Source organism: Papio anubis, chromosome 2 (assembly GCF_008728515.1).
Source record: "Papio anubis isolate 15944 chromosome 2, Panubis1.0, whole genome shotgun sequence".
Classification (NCBI taxonomy): domain Eukaryota; kingdom Metazoa; phylum Chordata; class Mammalia; order Primates; family Cercopithecidae; genus Papio; species Papio anubis.
In genome coordinates, this window is record NC_044977.1 from 60401162 (window position 1) to 60416120 (window position 14959).

At 43.6% G+C, this 14959-nt stretch overlaps 1 protein-coding gene across 12 annotated transcripts in view; it reads right to left on the reverse strand.

The window, feature by feature from the left end:
• The window catches only part of ITPR1 (inositol 1,4,5-trisphosphate receptor type 1), a 354333-nt gene extending 339714 nt beyond the window's left edge, over positions 1 to 14619 (reverse strand). For 11 of the 12 annotated variants that reach the window (XM_009200308.3, XM_009200306.3, XM_009200305.3 and 8 more), the window contains exons 1-2: positions 14361 to 14619; positions 13473 to 13548 (exon numbers count right to left, since the gene is read on the reverse strand). The gene's annotated coding sequence lies outside the window, so the exon portion shown is untranslated. Of the gene's footprint in view, positions 1 to 298; positions 472 to 13472; positions 13549 to 14360 lie in introns of all 12 variants that reach the window. The other variant, XM_021933269.2, reaches the window with a different exon arrangement.
• Positions 14620 to 14959: the final 340 nt, after the last annotated feature.

A 14959-nucleotide genomic window follows, 5' to 3' on the forward strand; every position in this document is an offset into this window, starting at 1 on the left:
TTCTGGACTGCTTGGTATAATCTTGCTCCTAAGACAAAGATGAAGGTAAGACAAGTACCACTAGCTTCCACATTCGCAGCTTTCCTTTGCATTTCAGAAGGAGCTTTAACTAGGAAGCAAACAACGATTTTGCTTTGTTACAAAAACAACTGAAAAGTATCCCCGTGCATTTATTTCTGAACAGGAAGATCTGATACAATACCCAGACTTAGAGATGGTCAGTTGCACTCTGTCTCTTAAGCCTTCAATTTCTCCCTCTCTCTAATGTTCCATGCCACAACCCCACATTTCAAATTACCTATGTACTCTAGGAGCTGGTGGCCCTCAATGGTGGCCCAAGAGTCAGGGAAACTTCAAGGTCAAAACTATTTTCACAATAACATCGAGGCATTATTTTCATTTTCACTCAGTCTCTCACACATGTACAGTGAAGTTGTCCAGAGGCTGCAAGGCACATGATGTAACAACAGACTGAAGACAGAAACAGATATAAGATCTGTGAATCCAACTATGTTCTATGAAGCCAGATCTCAAAGTGATTCGCAAAAAAAAAAAAAAAAAAAACTACTCTTCTCACAAAATTTTTGTTTGGGAAAATATTCTTATTGTTCATTAAAAATATGTCAATAGGTTAATGTGTAACGGGTTTTTAAAAATATTTTTTCAGTGTTCATTTTCTCAGTGTTAATTTCTAACATGGTAAATATAGACAGATGTAACTCACATCAATGGAAGTTCTTTAGGGTCCTGAATTGTTTTTAGGCATGTAAAGAGCTCCTGAGAGCCAGAAGTTTGAAAACTGTTGCCATAAACTTTTCTTTAAGAGTTGCCCTGGCATCGACTGTATGCTTAGGACTCTCACTGTATAAGTTTGGAAACTTTAATATTAACAGGAAGAAAATGTAAAATATACAACTGAACAGCCAGGGCTCTAGAAAGTGAACTGCTCGATTTGAAACTTAAATCTTTCTTCTTATAGAACATATGTATTGATACCTACTATACGCCACCACTACACCAGGTAATGGGGATACAGATTAAAGCAAGACGTATAAGGTCCCTGCTCCCGTGATACCTATATTCTAGTGAGGGCAGACAGACAGGAAACAGATGAAATAAGCAAGACAAATCAGATAGTGATGAGTACATGCAAACAATTAAAACTGGGTGATATGATTAAGTGACAATGCAATTTTGGCTGGTCAGAAGAAACGAGATGAGACGTTTAAGCGAAGACCTGAAAGTCAAGATAGAGGCAGTCATGCAAAAAAAAAAAAAAAAAAAAATCAGGCGGAAGAGCATTTTAGGTAGAGCAAACAGCTAGTACAAAGGCTGTAAAGCAGAAAACAGCTTAGCAAATTCCAGAAACAGAAAGCCAGCCCAATGTCTGCAGCATTAATGGGGAAAGGAAGAAAGTAGAGGTTAAAGGCAGGGTAGAGAAGACAGAGCCAGTAGGACTTCACAAGCCAGGGTAAAAAGTTGGCCTTCTATTCTAAATGTAATGGGAAGTTTGTAACCTCGATCAAGTTACTTCCCTTATCTGGCCCTCAATTTATTCATCTGCAGAATGGGGATAATGAGCGCTTATCTCATAGTTATGTTGACAATTAATTGTGAAAAAGAAAATAGAAAGGGGGACACAGGAAGCATTCCTATTCGCTGTCGTAATTCTACTTTCAAATCTGTTCTATTTTCTATTCTCATAAACTACTCTTTCTAAACTTCTTAGGCTTATAATCAGCAGAGGATCAGCTCTGCCAAAACAGCAAAGTTCAAATGACAAGTGAATATACAAAAGGGACACATGAGATGCACTGACCTGGACGTGTCAATGCCAACTCCAACAGAATGTTTTCCCCACTACTCCTAATAAAACCAGAACCAGCAAAGCACAGCCAGGTGAGGAGTGAATGCCAGCATCTCACTCACACAGCACCCTTTGCGTCTATCTCCAGTCGCCAAGCTTTGCCACCTGGCCCCAAAGCACCTGCATTTGGACATTCTTCTGCTAAAAAATGTAGCCAACAACAAATCCATCAGCCTTCCCCGTTCTTTCTTGGCATATCCACACTACCTCCACCTCCTAAAAGACAAAAGCCCCTTGCCAAAGTCCTTTGGTGCTGGTTTTCTTGCTGCTTGCTTTAAAAAATAATAAAAATCAAAGAGCTTCCTCAAGGCCGGGCACAGTGACTCACACCTGTCACCCCAACACTTTGGGAGGCTGAGGTGGGTGGATCACTTGAGGTCAGGAGTTCGAGACCAGCCTGGCCAACATAGCGAAACCCCATCTTTACTAAATATACAAAAATTAGCCAGGCATGGTGGCTTGTGCCTGTAGTCCCAGCTACTTAGGAGGCCAAGGCAGGAGAATTGCTTGAACCTGGGAGGTGGAGGTTGCAGTGGGCTGAGATCATGCCACTACACTCCAGCCTGGGCGACAGAGGAAAACTCTTTCTCAAAAAAAAAGAAAAAAAAAAAAGCTTCCTTTAAAGTTAGGCGCAAAGAGAGGGGCTTACACACAGGGCTTTTGCTCAAAGCACCTGGCGAGCCAAAAGACCTTAAGGCGGTTGGCCCCTCAGAACTGTAGATAAGGATGAAGACAAAAAAGCACCGTTTCACTTTTTAGGTCAAGCAGTACCCAGCAGGGCAGGTTAACGATGGGCCGAGCCCAGCAAACCATGAAGTCTTTCACAGGAAAAAAAGGAGTATGCCCAGGAAAAGGAAGAGCTGCTGGCATTTGATCAATCTCCTGGCAAGAGGCCAAGGAAACTCCCTCCAGAGTGAGCACAAGTCTCCCTGCGATGTCCTCACCCAGGTACATATATGGTAATATGGCTGTAAATACGGGGTAGAGAAAACCTAACACATTTACGGTTGACTTGTTCAAGGGGGAGAAAAAGGCTCCCTTTACAACAGTCTCTGCTTCTGTTCCTGGGCACTCTCAGGGTTAATTTTGGACTTCCTTTGAGCAAAGATGCTTGGCGATATCATCTATATTGTGAAATGAGGATGAACAGCACATTTTTGACTTGGACACAATGCCACCCTCCTCCCCACACATTTTCACACAGCTCCCCCTCCTTGCCTTCTTGTCCCACTAGCTGCTAATCAGATCGTCCTCAGAAATGCAGCATGTCCCCATCATCAGATAATTTATTCTCTTGCAAAAAGCACTTCTCTAGGAGCATAGAAAATCGTATTCTGCTTTCGTTTTCAGGCAGTCCCAAAGGAAGTCACCAACTCAGAAGTTTCAACTTTAAGCAAGGCCCTTCATGACATCCCAGAAATAGCAGCTGTAAATCTGAAGTTCAGAGGAATGATTCTCTAGTATAATACAATGTTGCCCATTCTCCATTCCCCCTGCCACACACACATACACACACAAAAATTAACCTACTCACTTTTTCAGACATGTCTGCTAAGTAACCTTTTCCCCAACCAGGTACAGTATCTACAGTTATTTCTCAAAAAAGATGCCCACTCTGACATTCGGTCTCATGGCTTCTACTCTTCAAGGCCAAAGTAAGAGAAGCCAACCAAAAGCTCAACATTTCCAAGGCAGAGAGCTGCAGATTTGGTGAGTGGAGAGCATTTAGCTAAAACTCCTTATTTTACGGGTAGAAAAAACAAACCTGAGGCCCAGTGATTTCTTGGAGGTCACACACCCGACGAGTGGCCAAAGCTAGACCACAGGGCTCCAGATACCAAGGCCAGTGTTTTTTTGGTTTTTTGGTTTTTGGGAGGGGGGCGAGAGGGGGAGGGTTCTTATTTTGTTAAAAAGTTGAAGTCAGTCCCAGCCTGAAAAGACACCCCTCTGCCCACACAGCCCAAACCTCAAAAAAACAGCAAATCTAGTTAGGTCAATATCCTCAGAGAGGGATAAAAGTCTCACCAAGCCTGAAAAATTCACTCAAGGACAGGGTTTCTCAACCTGTTCACTACTGACATTCTGGGGCAGAGAGCTCTCCGTTGTGTGTGTGTGTGTGTGTATTGGGGTCGGGGGGCTGTCCAGTGCACTGTTGAGCAGCATCCCTGGCCTCTGTTCACAAAATGCCAGTAGCACCCCACCCCTGCCTGCCAGACAGAACCACCAAAATGTCTCCAGATGATACCAAATGTCCCCTGGAGGACAAAATCACCCTCCCTGTCCCCATTGAGAACCACTGCTCTAGGACATAGATAGGTTTTGCTTTGTTTTTTATCTGTAAGGCCTTCTGCAAACATTTGTTTTTAGACAACTCGGCAGCAATGACCCGAAGCAGGTATTTTTATTTTTACACCTATTCTACAGAAGAGGAAACAGATGCACAGATGTTCCATGTTTTGCCCCTTACCCAAGAAGCAGTCAACACTCTGTACTGCGGAGTCCCTATCCTGTGGCTCACCAGGGCAACACCATTATGACCTGAGAGCAGCTTGGTTTCACTACCTGATTTTTCCACTCCCTTTTATGAATACTCAACAGTTTCCCAAGATGAATGTCCTCTAGAGTTGTACTGAACAACACCTCAAAAGCTATCAAAAGGAAATGCTTAATATATCTCTTCACAGTCCTCACATCACCCTCTGCAATAAAGGGCTTTTCTTTTTTTTTTTTTTTTTTTTTTATTGAGATGGAGTCTCACTCTGCCACCCAGGCTGAAGTGCAGTGGTGCCATCTCAGCTCACTGCAACCTCCACCTCCTGAGTTCAAGCAATTCTCCTGCCTCAGCCTCCCAAGTAGCTGGGACAACAGGTGTCCGCCATCATGCCCAGCTAATTTTTTTTGTATTTTTAGTAGAGATTGAGTTTCACCATGTTAGCCAGGCTGGTCTCAAACTCCTGACCTGAGGTCATCCACCCATCTTGGCATCCCAAAGTGCTAGGATTACAGGCGTGAGCCACGATGCCTGGCTGTAAGGCTTTTCAAAGAAAGATGCCAGTTTAAGAAATATTTAATCAGGAGAGGGGTACAGGGGCCAGGTGCAGTGGATCACGCCTGTAATCCCAGCACTCTGGGAGGCCAAGGTGGGCAGGTCACGAGGTCAAGAGATTAAGACCATCCTGGTCAACATGGTGAAATCCCATCTCTACTAAAAATACAAAAAATTAGCTGGGCGTGGTGGCACGTGCCTGTAGTCCCAGCTACTCAGGAGGCTGAGGCAGGAGAATCGCTTGAACCCGGCAGGCAGAGGTTGCAGTGAGCCAAGATCACGCCACTGCACTCTAGCCTGGTGACAGAGCGAGACTCCTTCTCAAAGAAAAAAAAAAGGAGAGGGATACAAAAAATTAGTTTTTCCAAGCAGCCTTCAAAGGGAGAAAAAAACATATATAAATTACTTAATTGTGTAAGCACTTCCTGTGTGCCAGGTATTCTTATGAGTTAAAAAAACAAAAGGCCCATAAGGAAAATAGGTTTCAGGGCCCTGGAGTTTCGAATGACAGATTTTCAAGTATCAGAGAAAGCTTCCCAGAGGAGAAAGCATTTGGGCTGGGCCCTAAGGAATAGAAGGATTTGGCCAGGTGGACAGAGGAGGGTGGGGAGGGACACATGAGGCAGAACATACACACACACAACAAGGCAAACAAATGAACGTCCATTGTCTGGGTGTCATATCAGCTTTTTCTGTTCAGAAATATGTGCCTGGGATGCTTTTAAGCTGTTCTTGGAAAAGAAAATCATTTCCCAGATAAAGCTCCTTCTGAAATGAAAATGAACAGCAAGAAACTTGGAGGCTAGTGATATTCTTCTTATGTTCACCTTCTTCTGATGAGCTGCATTATATCAAGCAGTCCAGAAGTTATGCTGATGGGACAGGTCAGAAAGTATGATGAAACATAAATTCCTCAGTGTCCCATGACAGCAGGTGAACAACAGTGACTGCACAACTCTAAGTAGGGGTACGTGTACCTTCTGGTCTCTTTCTGTCTTCATCTGAAGAGCCAATAAAAGCATCCCGAAACATAAGCATGAAAGTTCCCATGTTTGTCGGAGAGGGAATCATGCGAGAGCTACTTACTCTCACCTCAGGTTAGTGATTAGCCTACCTTTCCAATTCACTGAAAATAAGACTGCAGGGGAAAAGTACAAAGGTCAGCTTCAGCTTCAACAAGTGAGAGCTAGCCATGAAAAAGCAAAGGAACCACTAAATGACAAGGACTGAAAAAGCACAGGAATAGGCATCCTCCAATGCAGATCTTCTCATATTTTCACGTGTGTGTAAATCACTTGAGGATCTTGCAAAAATGTAGGTTCTCATTCATTGAATGTGGGGTAGGGTCTGAGAGCCTGCAATTGCTAGCAAGTTCCCAGTTAATGTCAGTAACGCTGGTCTGGGGACCACACTTGGAGTGGCAAAGATGTAGTATAGTGCTTCTCAAACTTTTGACGGCAGCTCAGAGTAAGGAAAATATTGAGCTTACAAACCAATGTTCATTGTGCATGCGAGACAAAGAATTTTGTTGCGACGTACATAGTTCTTCTTAAGTATCCATGCAATACACTTCCATGTTTTCTATTCTAGGTTATGTCATTAAAAAAAAAGTTTGGCCGGGCCTGGTGACTCACACCTCCAGTCCCAGCACTTTGGGAGGCCAAGGCAAGAGGATCGTTTGAGCCCAGAAGTTCAAGGCCAACCTGGGCAATATAGGGAGACCCAATCTCTACAAAAAAAAAAAAAAAAAAATTAATTAGCCAGGAGTGGTGGGGCACACTGGTGGTCCCAACTACTCAGGAGGCCAAGGTGAGAGGATCGCTTGTGCCTGGGAGGTTGAGGCTGCAGTGAGCCAAGATCATGCCACTGTACTCTAGCCTTGGCAACAGAGCAAGACCCTGTCTCAAAAACTAAAAATAAAAAGTTCATCAAGGCCCACTAAATTAATTTAACAACCTCTTCGTGGGTTGTCACAGAGTTTGAAAAACATGTATACAGAACAAGAGTAGGCCGGGCGCGGTGGCTCAAGCCTGTAATCCCAGCACTTTGGGAGGCCGAGACGGGCGGATCACGAGTTCAGGAGATCGAGACCATCCTGGCTAACACGGTGAAACCCCGTCTCTACTAAAATACAAAAAAAAAAAATTAGCCGGGCGAGGTGGCGGGCGCCTGTAGTCCCAGCTACTCGGGAGGCTGAGGCAGGAGAATGGCGTGAACCCAGGAGGCGGGGCTTGCAGTGAGCTGAGATCCGGCCACTGCACTCCAGCCTGGGCAACAGAGCCAGACTCCGTCTCAAAAAAAAAAAAAAAAAGAACAAGAGTAACATTCCTGCCCATCTGGGGAGAACAACAATGTCTCAGCCTCAGGACACGAAGGCTAAACCCAAAACCAATTTTTTTAAAAAGCTTAGATTATGTTCAGAATTCTTTGCAAAAAGGCAAGGATAGGTCAATAGCATTTTGGAAATGCTTTCACCTAGGAAATTCAAGTTTTAAGTTTTCTTCATTTTAATTTGTTTTCTCGTCTGTAAGATGAGGATGATCTTGGCCCTAAGTGGAGATCTCCAAATACCATTTTGGCCAGGCGTGATGTCTTGTGCCTGTAATCCCAACACTTTGGGAGGTTGAAGTGGGAAGACTGCCTGAGTCTAGGTGTTTGAGACCAGCCTGGACAACATGGCAAGACCCCATCTCTGCAAAAAACACAAAAGATTAGCCAGATGTGGTGGTGAATGCCTGTAGTCCCAGCTACTCAGGAGGCTGAGGTGGGAGGATAGCTTGAGCCCAAGAGGCAGAAGTTTCAGCGAGCTGAAATCATGCCACTGCACTCCAGCCTGGGCAGCAGAGTAAGACCCTGTCTCGAAAAAACAAAATTAAAAAAATTCCCCTCTTAAAAGAGCAAAGGCTCCTTGAAGAAAAGGCTGATTCTTGGTCTGGGACAAGAAATAGAGAAGATGAGCCTAGAACATCTTGTTATATAGAAATCAAAAAAGCTAGCACAGACTACAAGGGCTGTGTCAAAATCTCAAGAACTTTACCAGCCCATTTCTCACAGACTAAAGAACTAATGGATTCGGGTAGTGAGCATCAAGGGGTGCTAATATAACAAGAGTAGACATCCAACATCTCACACCCACCTAAGCAAAGTTTACAGAGTAGACTTACTGGAGTCCCAGCTACTGGGAAGGCTAGGGCAGGAAGATTGCTTGAGACCAGGAGTCCAAGGCCAGCCTAGGCAACGTAGTGAGACCCCTTCTCAATTTAAAAAAGAAAAGAACCTAACTTTGACCAAGCCTCTACATCTAACTACCAAATTATAGCAGACCAAGGGGATAGAGAAACATGTTAAACCACATTGCACTGATGCAGTCAGCAAAGTCTAAACTGTGGAGATGTGTATCACCCAGTTTCTTCAATAACAACAACAACAAAATGCACGGAAAAAAGATTTGTAGAAGAAATACAGAGATTAGTGGATATCAACCATTTGTAACGTATTTACCTTATTTGGATCCTAATTCAAACTGTTAAATATGTTTATGTGCAAAATTATTATATGTATTTTTTACAAATATCTATGTACATATGTATATATATCTAGGAAGTATAAACATAGACTCAGTAAAAATGAAAGGCCATCAAAGGGGTAGACACATTTAGAAAAGATGTTCGAGATGTATAAAAGGTAATTTACCAAATGAGTGGTACTATATAAGTCCCTTTTTATGAAATTTAAGTATATACATACATTTTACATATACATGCTTAGAGGAAAAGCCTGAAACCCTAATCTCGAATAGTTGGAATTGCTTTGTTTTGTTTCATTGCTCATCTTTATTTCCTAATGTTGCACTACAATGAATATGCTATCTTTTCTCCTTAAAAAATTTTTTTAAATAGAGATGGGGTCTTGCTATGTTGCCCAGGCTGGAGTACAGTAGCTATCACAGATGCAATCATAGTGCACTACAGCCTCAAACCCCTGGGCTCAAGAAATTCTCCTGCCTCAGTCTCCTGAGTAGCGGAGTCCAGGGTGTGTGCTACATGAATATGACTATCTTATGTATTAAGTAATAAAATTTGAGGTTTGCTTTAAGTTTGCACACACGCAAGGGTCCACTTCACTTATTAGGGAGAAATCACTGATGTGAAGCTTCTAATTCCCCAAGGATGCTGGAGAGCAGAATATTAGTCCTCCTTGTAAATATCTCTTAAAATGACACGGGATACACCGCAGGGTGGCAGTAGGACATAGAAGGTTTGTGCTGAAACTCCATGATTATCATTGAGTTCTTAGAATTTGCTCTTCAAGTCAACTGTATGTTCACCTGTTTGTCAAACTTTCCTTTTCTACTGAAGTGAGTTACAATCCTAGGTAAGTCCTGTCATTAACCAGACAGTCCAGAAATCTGGGTTTTACCCCCTATCGAGTTCCCATCTGGTATGTGATCCTGCCAACCTTACCAGAGCCTCTTCGGAAAGGACAATGTAGTTTTGTGATGTTGAAAACCACACTGAGAATTCTGTGAGAGTTTACAAGTCCTCAGATAAACCACTGTTGACCTGCAAAATCTGGTCCCTACAGGTCTGGACCTTGACTCCCTCTCCCTCCTGAACTCGCAGCACTCTCCCCTGGCCTTCTTCTCCTACGTCCAACATGTCACACCCACTCCTATCTCAGGGCCTCTGTACTTGCTGCTCTGACATTTGAAATACACTTTTTCCCTGATATCTATAGGGCTAACTCGTTTGCCTCCTTCAGATCTGTGCTGAGATGTCATGTAGTAAAGATCTAATCCCCACCTGAGTACTCCCTTAATACCCCTCATCATGTTTTGTTGTTTTAAATTACCGTAAAATATACATAACATAATATACCACTTTGAAATGTTATAACTCAGTGGCATTAAGTACGTTCACACTGTTGTGCGACATCACCACCATCCATTTCCAGAACTTTTTCATCTTTCCAAACTGAAATTCTATCCTCAATAAACACTAACTCCCCCTTCCTGTCTTCTCTCTCCCCCAGCAATCACCATTCTACTTCTGTCTGCAGGGATCTGACTACTCTAGATGCCTCTCTAAGAAAAATCATAAAATTATGCATCCTTTTGTTTCTGGCTTGTTTCGTTTAGCATGTTTTCAAGGTTCATTCACATTGTAGCATGTGTCAGAATTCCCTTTTTAAGGCTGAATAATATTCCATTGTATGTATATTTCACATTTTGTTTATCTACTCATTCATCAATAGACTTGGGTTGTTTCTACCTTTCGGCTACTGTGATAATGCTTCTACTGACACAGGTGTACAAATATCTGCTCACGTCCCTATTTTCAATTTTTTAAAGTATATACCTTCAAGTGGAATTGTTGGGACATAAAGTAGTTTTATGTTTAATTTTTTTTAGTAACTGCCATGCTGTTTTCCACAGCAGCTTCACCATTTTACATTCCCACCAGCAATGCACAAGGAATCTAATTTCTCCACTTGTTATTTTCAGTTCCCCGCTTAACCAGTTTTCTTTTTCTCCGTAGCCTTTACTACCTCTAATACTGTAATACTTACTTATTTATTTATATTGGCTACCTCCCACTAACTAGGATGTAAGCCTCTTGGGAACAGGATGATTTGTTCATTGCTATATCCTGAGCACCTGGAATACACCTTCGTACATAGCAGGTGCTCAAGAAATTTGTTGAATAAAGAATAAAACACTTGAATCACACACAACAACTTGAACAGGCCTTAGAGTCTGTTAAATAGATTTACCACACCGTGTGCCTTAAACTACATCCAATTTAGAAATATCAAAGTTGAATGGGTGACGGTTTCAGTGGTGTATTTGGCTTATCCTCATTAGCAATCATCTCAGAACCACAGACACCAAGACAATTGTAAGGAAGCACAGGAGTTATGTCATTCACATCACTGACTTCAAGCCTTAATTGCATTCATCAATTGAGCTATGTACAAACTTAAAACAGCAAAAATGAAAAAAAAAAAAAAAAAAAACTGCATGCACTTCTGGTTGACAGCCTGCAAATGCAATGTGTTTTGTTTTAAAAAATCAAACCAATAGTAAACAAGATAGACACTGGCCTTGCAGAGACTCCTTAATGAGATGTAGCCAAAGACAGCTTGACCTAGAAACCTAACTTCAGGCCTACTTTTATTTTGGCTGTTTTTTCTGTTGTTCATATTTGGTGCTTGTTTCATTTTGGTTTGTTTTCTAAGAGCTGCTTGTGAAGAAATCAGACAGAGTTTCCATGATATCTTTATAAATGAGTTGAAAAGCCATGTGATGTTCCCCCGCCTCTGGAAGTCAGTTGGTTGCACACCATTGGATTAAAGGTTTCTTTTTTATCTTTCTCTCTGCCCACTCTCCTTCCTCCCTGTAATACCAACACTCTGATCTTCCTCACTTGAAAATATTTTGAAGAAAAAGACTGCTGATCTTTGTGGAGTTCATCTATCTCTTTTTCTTCTAAGCAGCCATTCCACTTCTCATTCCTAAAGAAAAGACGCCAGTTCCCTCCAAAAGACAATCACTTTGTTTAAAGAGATACCATTGTCAACCCCAAATGACTTTCACGGGTCTCAATGCAAGAGCCAGAGTAATTCATTTAGAACATGAAGAACTTTCCCTGCTTGATAAGAACGATATCTTGAAAGGATTTTCTGTTCTGATTTGAATTATTCAAAGAGCAGATTGTACTTTCAACGTACGTGTGCATATACACACACACACGAACTTGAAAGAAAAAATAGAGAACAAAAACATCTGCACAACTGGCTGCAAAGCAAACTGGAAGGTATATGAAAAGGTATCAACGTTTCACATTGCAGACTAACTGCAGTTTAAACTTTCGAATTATTCAGATGGGGAAATGCCTGATCCTTTTAACCTACTCAGATGCTTTGATGTAAATAATCAAGAGGTATTTCAGCCAGGAGGTGAGCCTAATGCTTAACTTACATAATGTTCCTTGTGGTTTGGTTTTGTTTCTTTTTACTCTTCCCATTCAGGTTTTCCAAAATGAACTCATTACAACATCTAATACCTCCTCAAATATCTGCACTCTTTTATCCCTATGTTTGTGGCTACATCCTTTCCTTCTTATATCAATGTTAAGTACTATTTCGTCATTGGTGGGCTGTAAGCAAGTTATTTCATCAATAGCAGTAAGTTTACCACTTTTCCTTGCTTCCCTCTCACCACCACCATCCCCAAATCAACTTAGGTCCATTTGTGGGATGCAGTGCAGCCTCACCGCCTGAGGTTATACCTTGCTCCTACTTTGTACTAGCTACTGGGCAAGTGATTTCACTCTCTGCACCTCAGTTTCTTCAACTGCATCTGTTGCACAGGGTTTGTGAGATACATTGCTGTGGACCCGGCTTACAAGTACTTAATGTGTCCATCTTATTATTTTTAGCAACCAGTTAGAAAACAGTCTGTGGACCAGTTTCTCCTTGTTGTACAGCTAATTCTGAAGAGGGGAACTGGACCTAATCTTTGGCTTTAAGAGCACCCACACAGCCATGTGAGTCAATAAAAGAACTTCAAGAAGAAACTAGAGTTCTCACATCCAAATGCTTCTCACTCTGCCAGTACTCCTAAGGATCTTATCAACAGGAAACAAAAGCACTATACCACTATAATGAAGTGTCTGACTTTTATTTTCTCATTAGAAAAGCCCAAAGATTGTAGCCCAGGGAACAGCTAAATATTTAGAATGTTATAAAAGTTACAAAGACCCAGCCACCCACCCCTACCCACCTCTGTTACCCTGTTATTTACCATGTTCCTGAGTATTTTAGGAGAAAAAATTTTTGATGGCCAAATCTGCAGCAATAGTGATGTACGTGCACCCGCTGAAACCTCCCACTCTTCAAATGCAGTCTGACCATTTTGGGGAAAAAATAGGAACTGTTGTGTTTACAGATAAATGCTGCTCTCAGCTCATATTCCACCACAGGCCCCAAAACAACAGGGCCCTGCCAGATTCCTTGACTTTCAGGTGGCTCGAGTCAAGGGCTGGATGCTACTATCTTAAGCTCCAGTAACTCACTTCCCTTTTTAAAGTTCTAATTCTTTCAACTTGCAGCAACCACTTTCATTTCTTGCAATCCAACCTACTCTGATTAAGCACACGTTCAAAATTAGAAAAGAGTGACTATTTTTTGAAGGAGAGAAGCAGTTAATATTGCTTACACATCTTGGCATATGAAATGCACTGCGTCCTTTAGAATTTAAATAATCAGCACGCTTTTCAGACCTGCAATGGGCCGCCGTTTTATTGCTCCATTTAATGGCCTTTCCCCCCCAACCCGCCTCTTTCATAAACCTTCAGGCTCCTTCAGTTCTGAGCTACGTCCAAGAAACGGACAGTCCACTGGACCTCTGCTCCCAAAAGCTTTCACCAAAGGCAGAGGCAAATTTTGAAGGCTGAGCCACGGAGTTTCTTTTTCTTTCTTACCCCCCACCTCACAACTTAAAATAGGCTTAGGACAAAAACTCATTATTGACTATAGCACTCAGGCTTCCACACTCACCTGACCCGGGTCAGGCACTCTGTTGCCAAAACAAGCCCAGCGAGGGGTGCAAATCCTGCTCCTTTGTAGTCAGCTCCTAAATATTTAGAAAGAAAGAAGACTGAGTACCAGACCGCGGAAGATGAGTCTCTAACAGAAGTGCTCCAAATTACAAGTTTCCAACTTCTTTAGCCTCCTTCCCTGGGGAGACCCCTCCCCACCCCACCCTCCAATTTTGGCAGGCAGGTTGGTGGGATCGCTTGGGCGACGATTACAGGTAACTACTCTTATTTCCAGGATGTAACTGACAAGTGAGACTAGGCACGCACAAACTTCGAACGTGCGGGAGGCTGGAACTAAGGGAAGTGTTTGGCAGATCCCAAAGCACTTGTTTCCAAGTATCCGAAGCCCGCATCCTCACTGGACATGAGCTTCGTCCACACTTCATCCCTCACCGCTTCCCCGGTTTTCTTCCGTTTTTAAAAACCCTCCCCACGGGGGCCCCCCACAAATGCATTATTCTCCCAACCATGGAGCGCAAGAGAGGGCTACATTTTTAGAAAGATTATTTCCTTGAGCAGGCTCACATATGACACCCCCACAACCTCTCTCCGAAAAAAAAAAAAAAAAAACTATTTCCTGCAGCTGCAGCAACAGTTTCCAACTTGGGGGAATGCCACACCAGTCCAGAATAGGGAGCCCCCAAAGCCACGCACTAGAGTCGAGGATATTTGTTTTTTAAGCCTCAAATGAGCTCCTCCAAAAACACTGCCCGCAGTAAAGGAACCCCCAAATGCATGCCAAGTGCATGCACATCCATCGATATCTCCCCAAGACCGGGGCAAAAACTTCTGCGCCGGGGGAGCCAGTGCCAACTCCCCGCGCCCTCTGCCCAGCCCCAGCCGCTACCTTGGTGCCCGGGGAGCCACGCCGGTTTGGGGGAGCAGGGCGAGGAGAGGGGTTAGCAGCCGCTGGGTAATCCCATGTCCGCGAAGAGGGAGCTCGTTCCGTTAGGATGGAAGCGGAACACCCACACCTCCTCTCGGCGTGCGCTTTCTCTCTCTCCACCCCCTGCCTACTCCTCCACCACCACCTCCTCCTCCTCCTCCTCCTCTCCTCCCACCCCAGCGAGCTTGAAGAAACGCTTCAGCAGCACATCCACATGGTTACTGCACTTTGAAGCGGCTCCGGGCGTCTTATATAGGCCGGGAAGCTCCCTGGGCAATGTAGTCCGAGTACCGGGTGGTGGCGGCGCCTGAGGCAGCGGGGAGGGACTACAAGTCCCAGAACCCCCTGGGCGCCCGGGCTGGGCCCTAAATAGACGCGCGCGGGGACAGGGGAGGGGCGTCCTGCGAGGCTTTCAGGCTGCTTGTCCCGTACCTTGGCTGGGTGGGTAGGTCTTGGAGCCTGCCATCCAAAACCACCCCTGGGAAGCGCCCGCAACCCTTGGGGACGCCTCTCCTCCGGCTGCCCCCCTTCCCTGGAATCCAGGTGTCACTGGGGCCGGG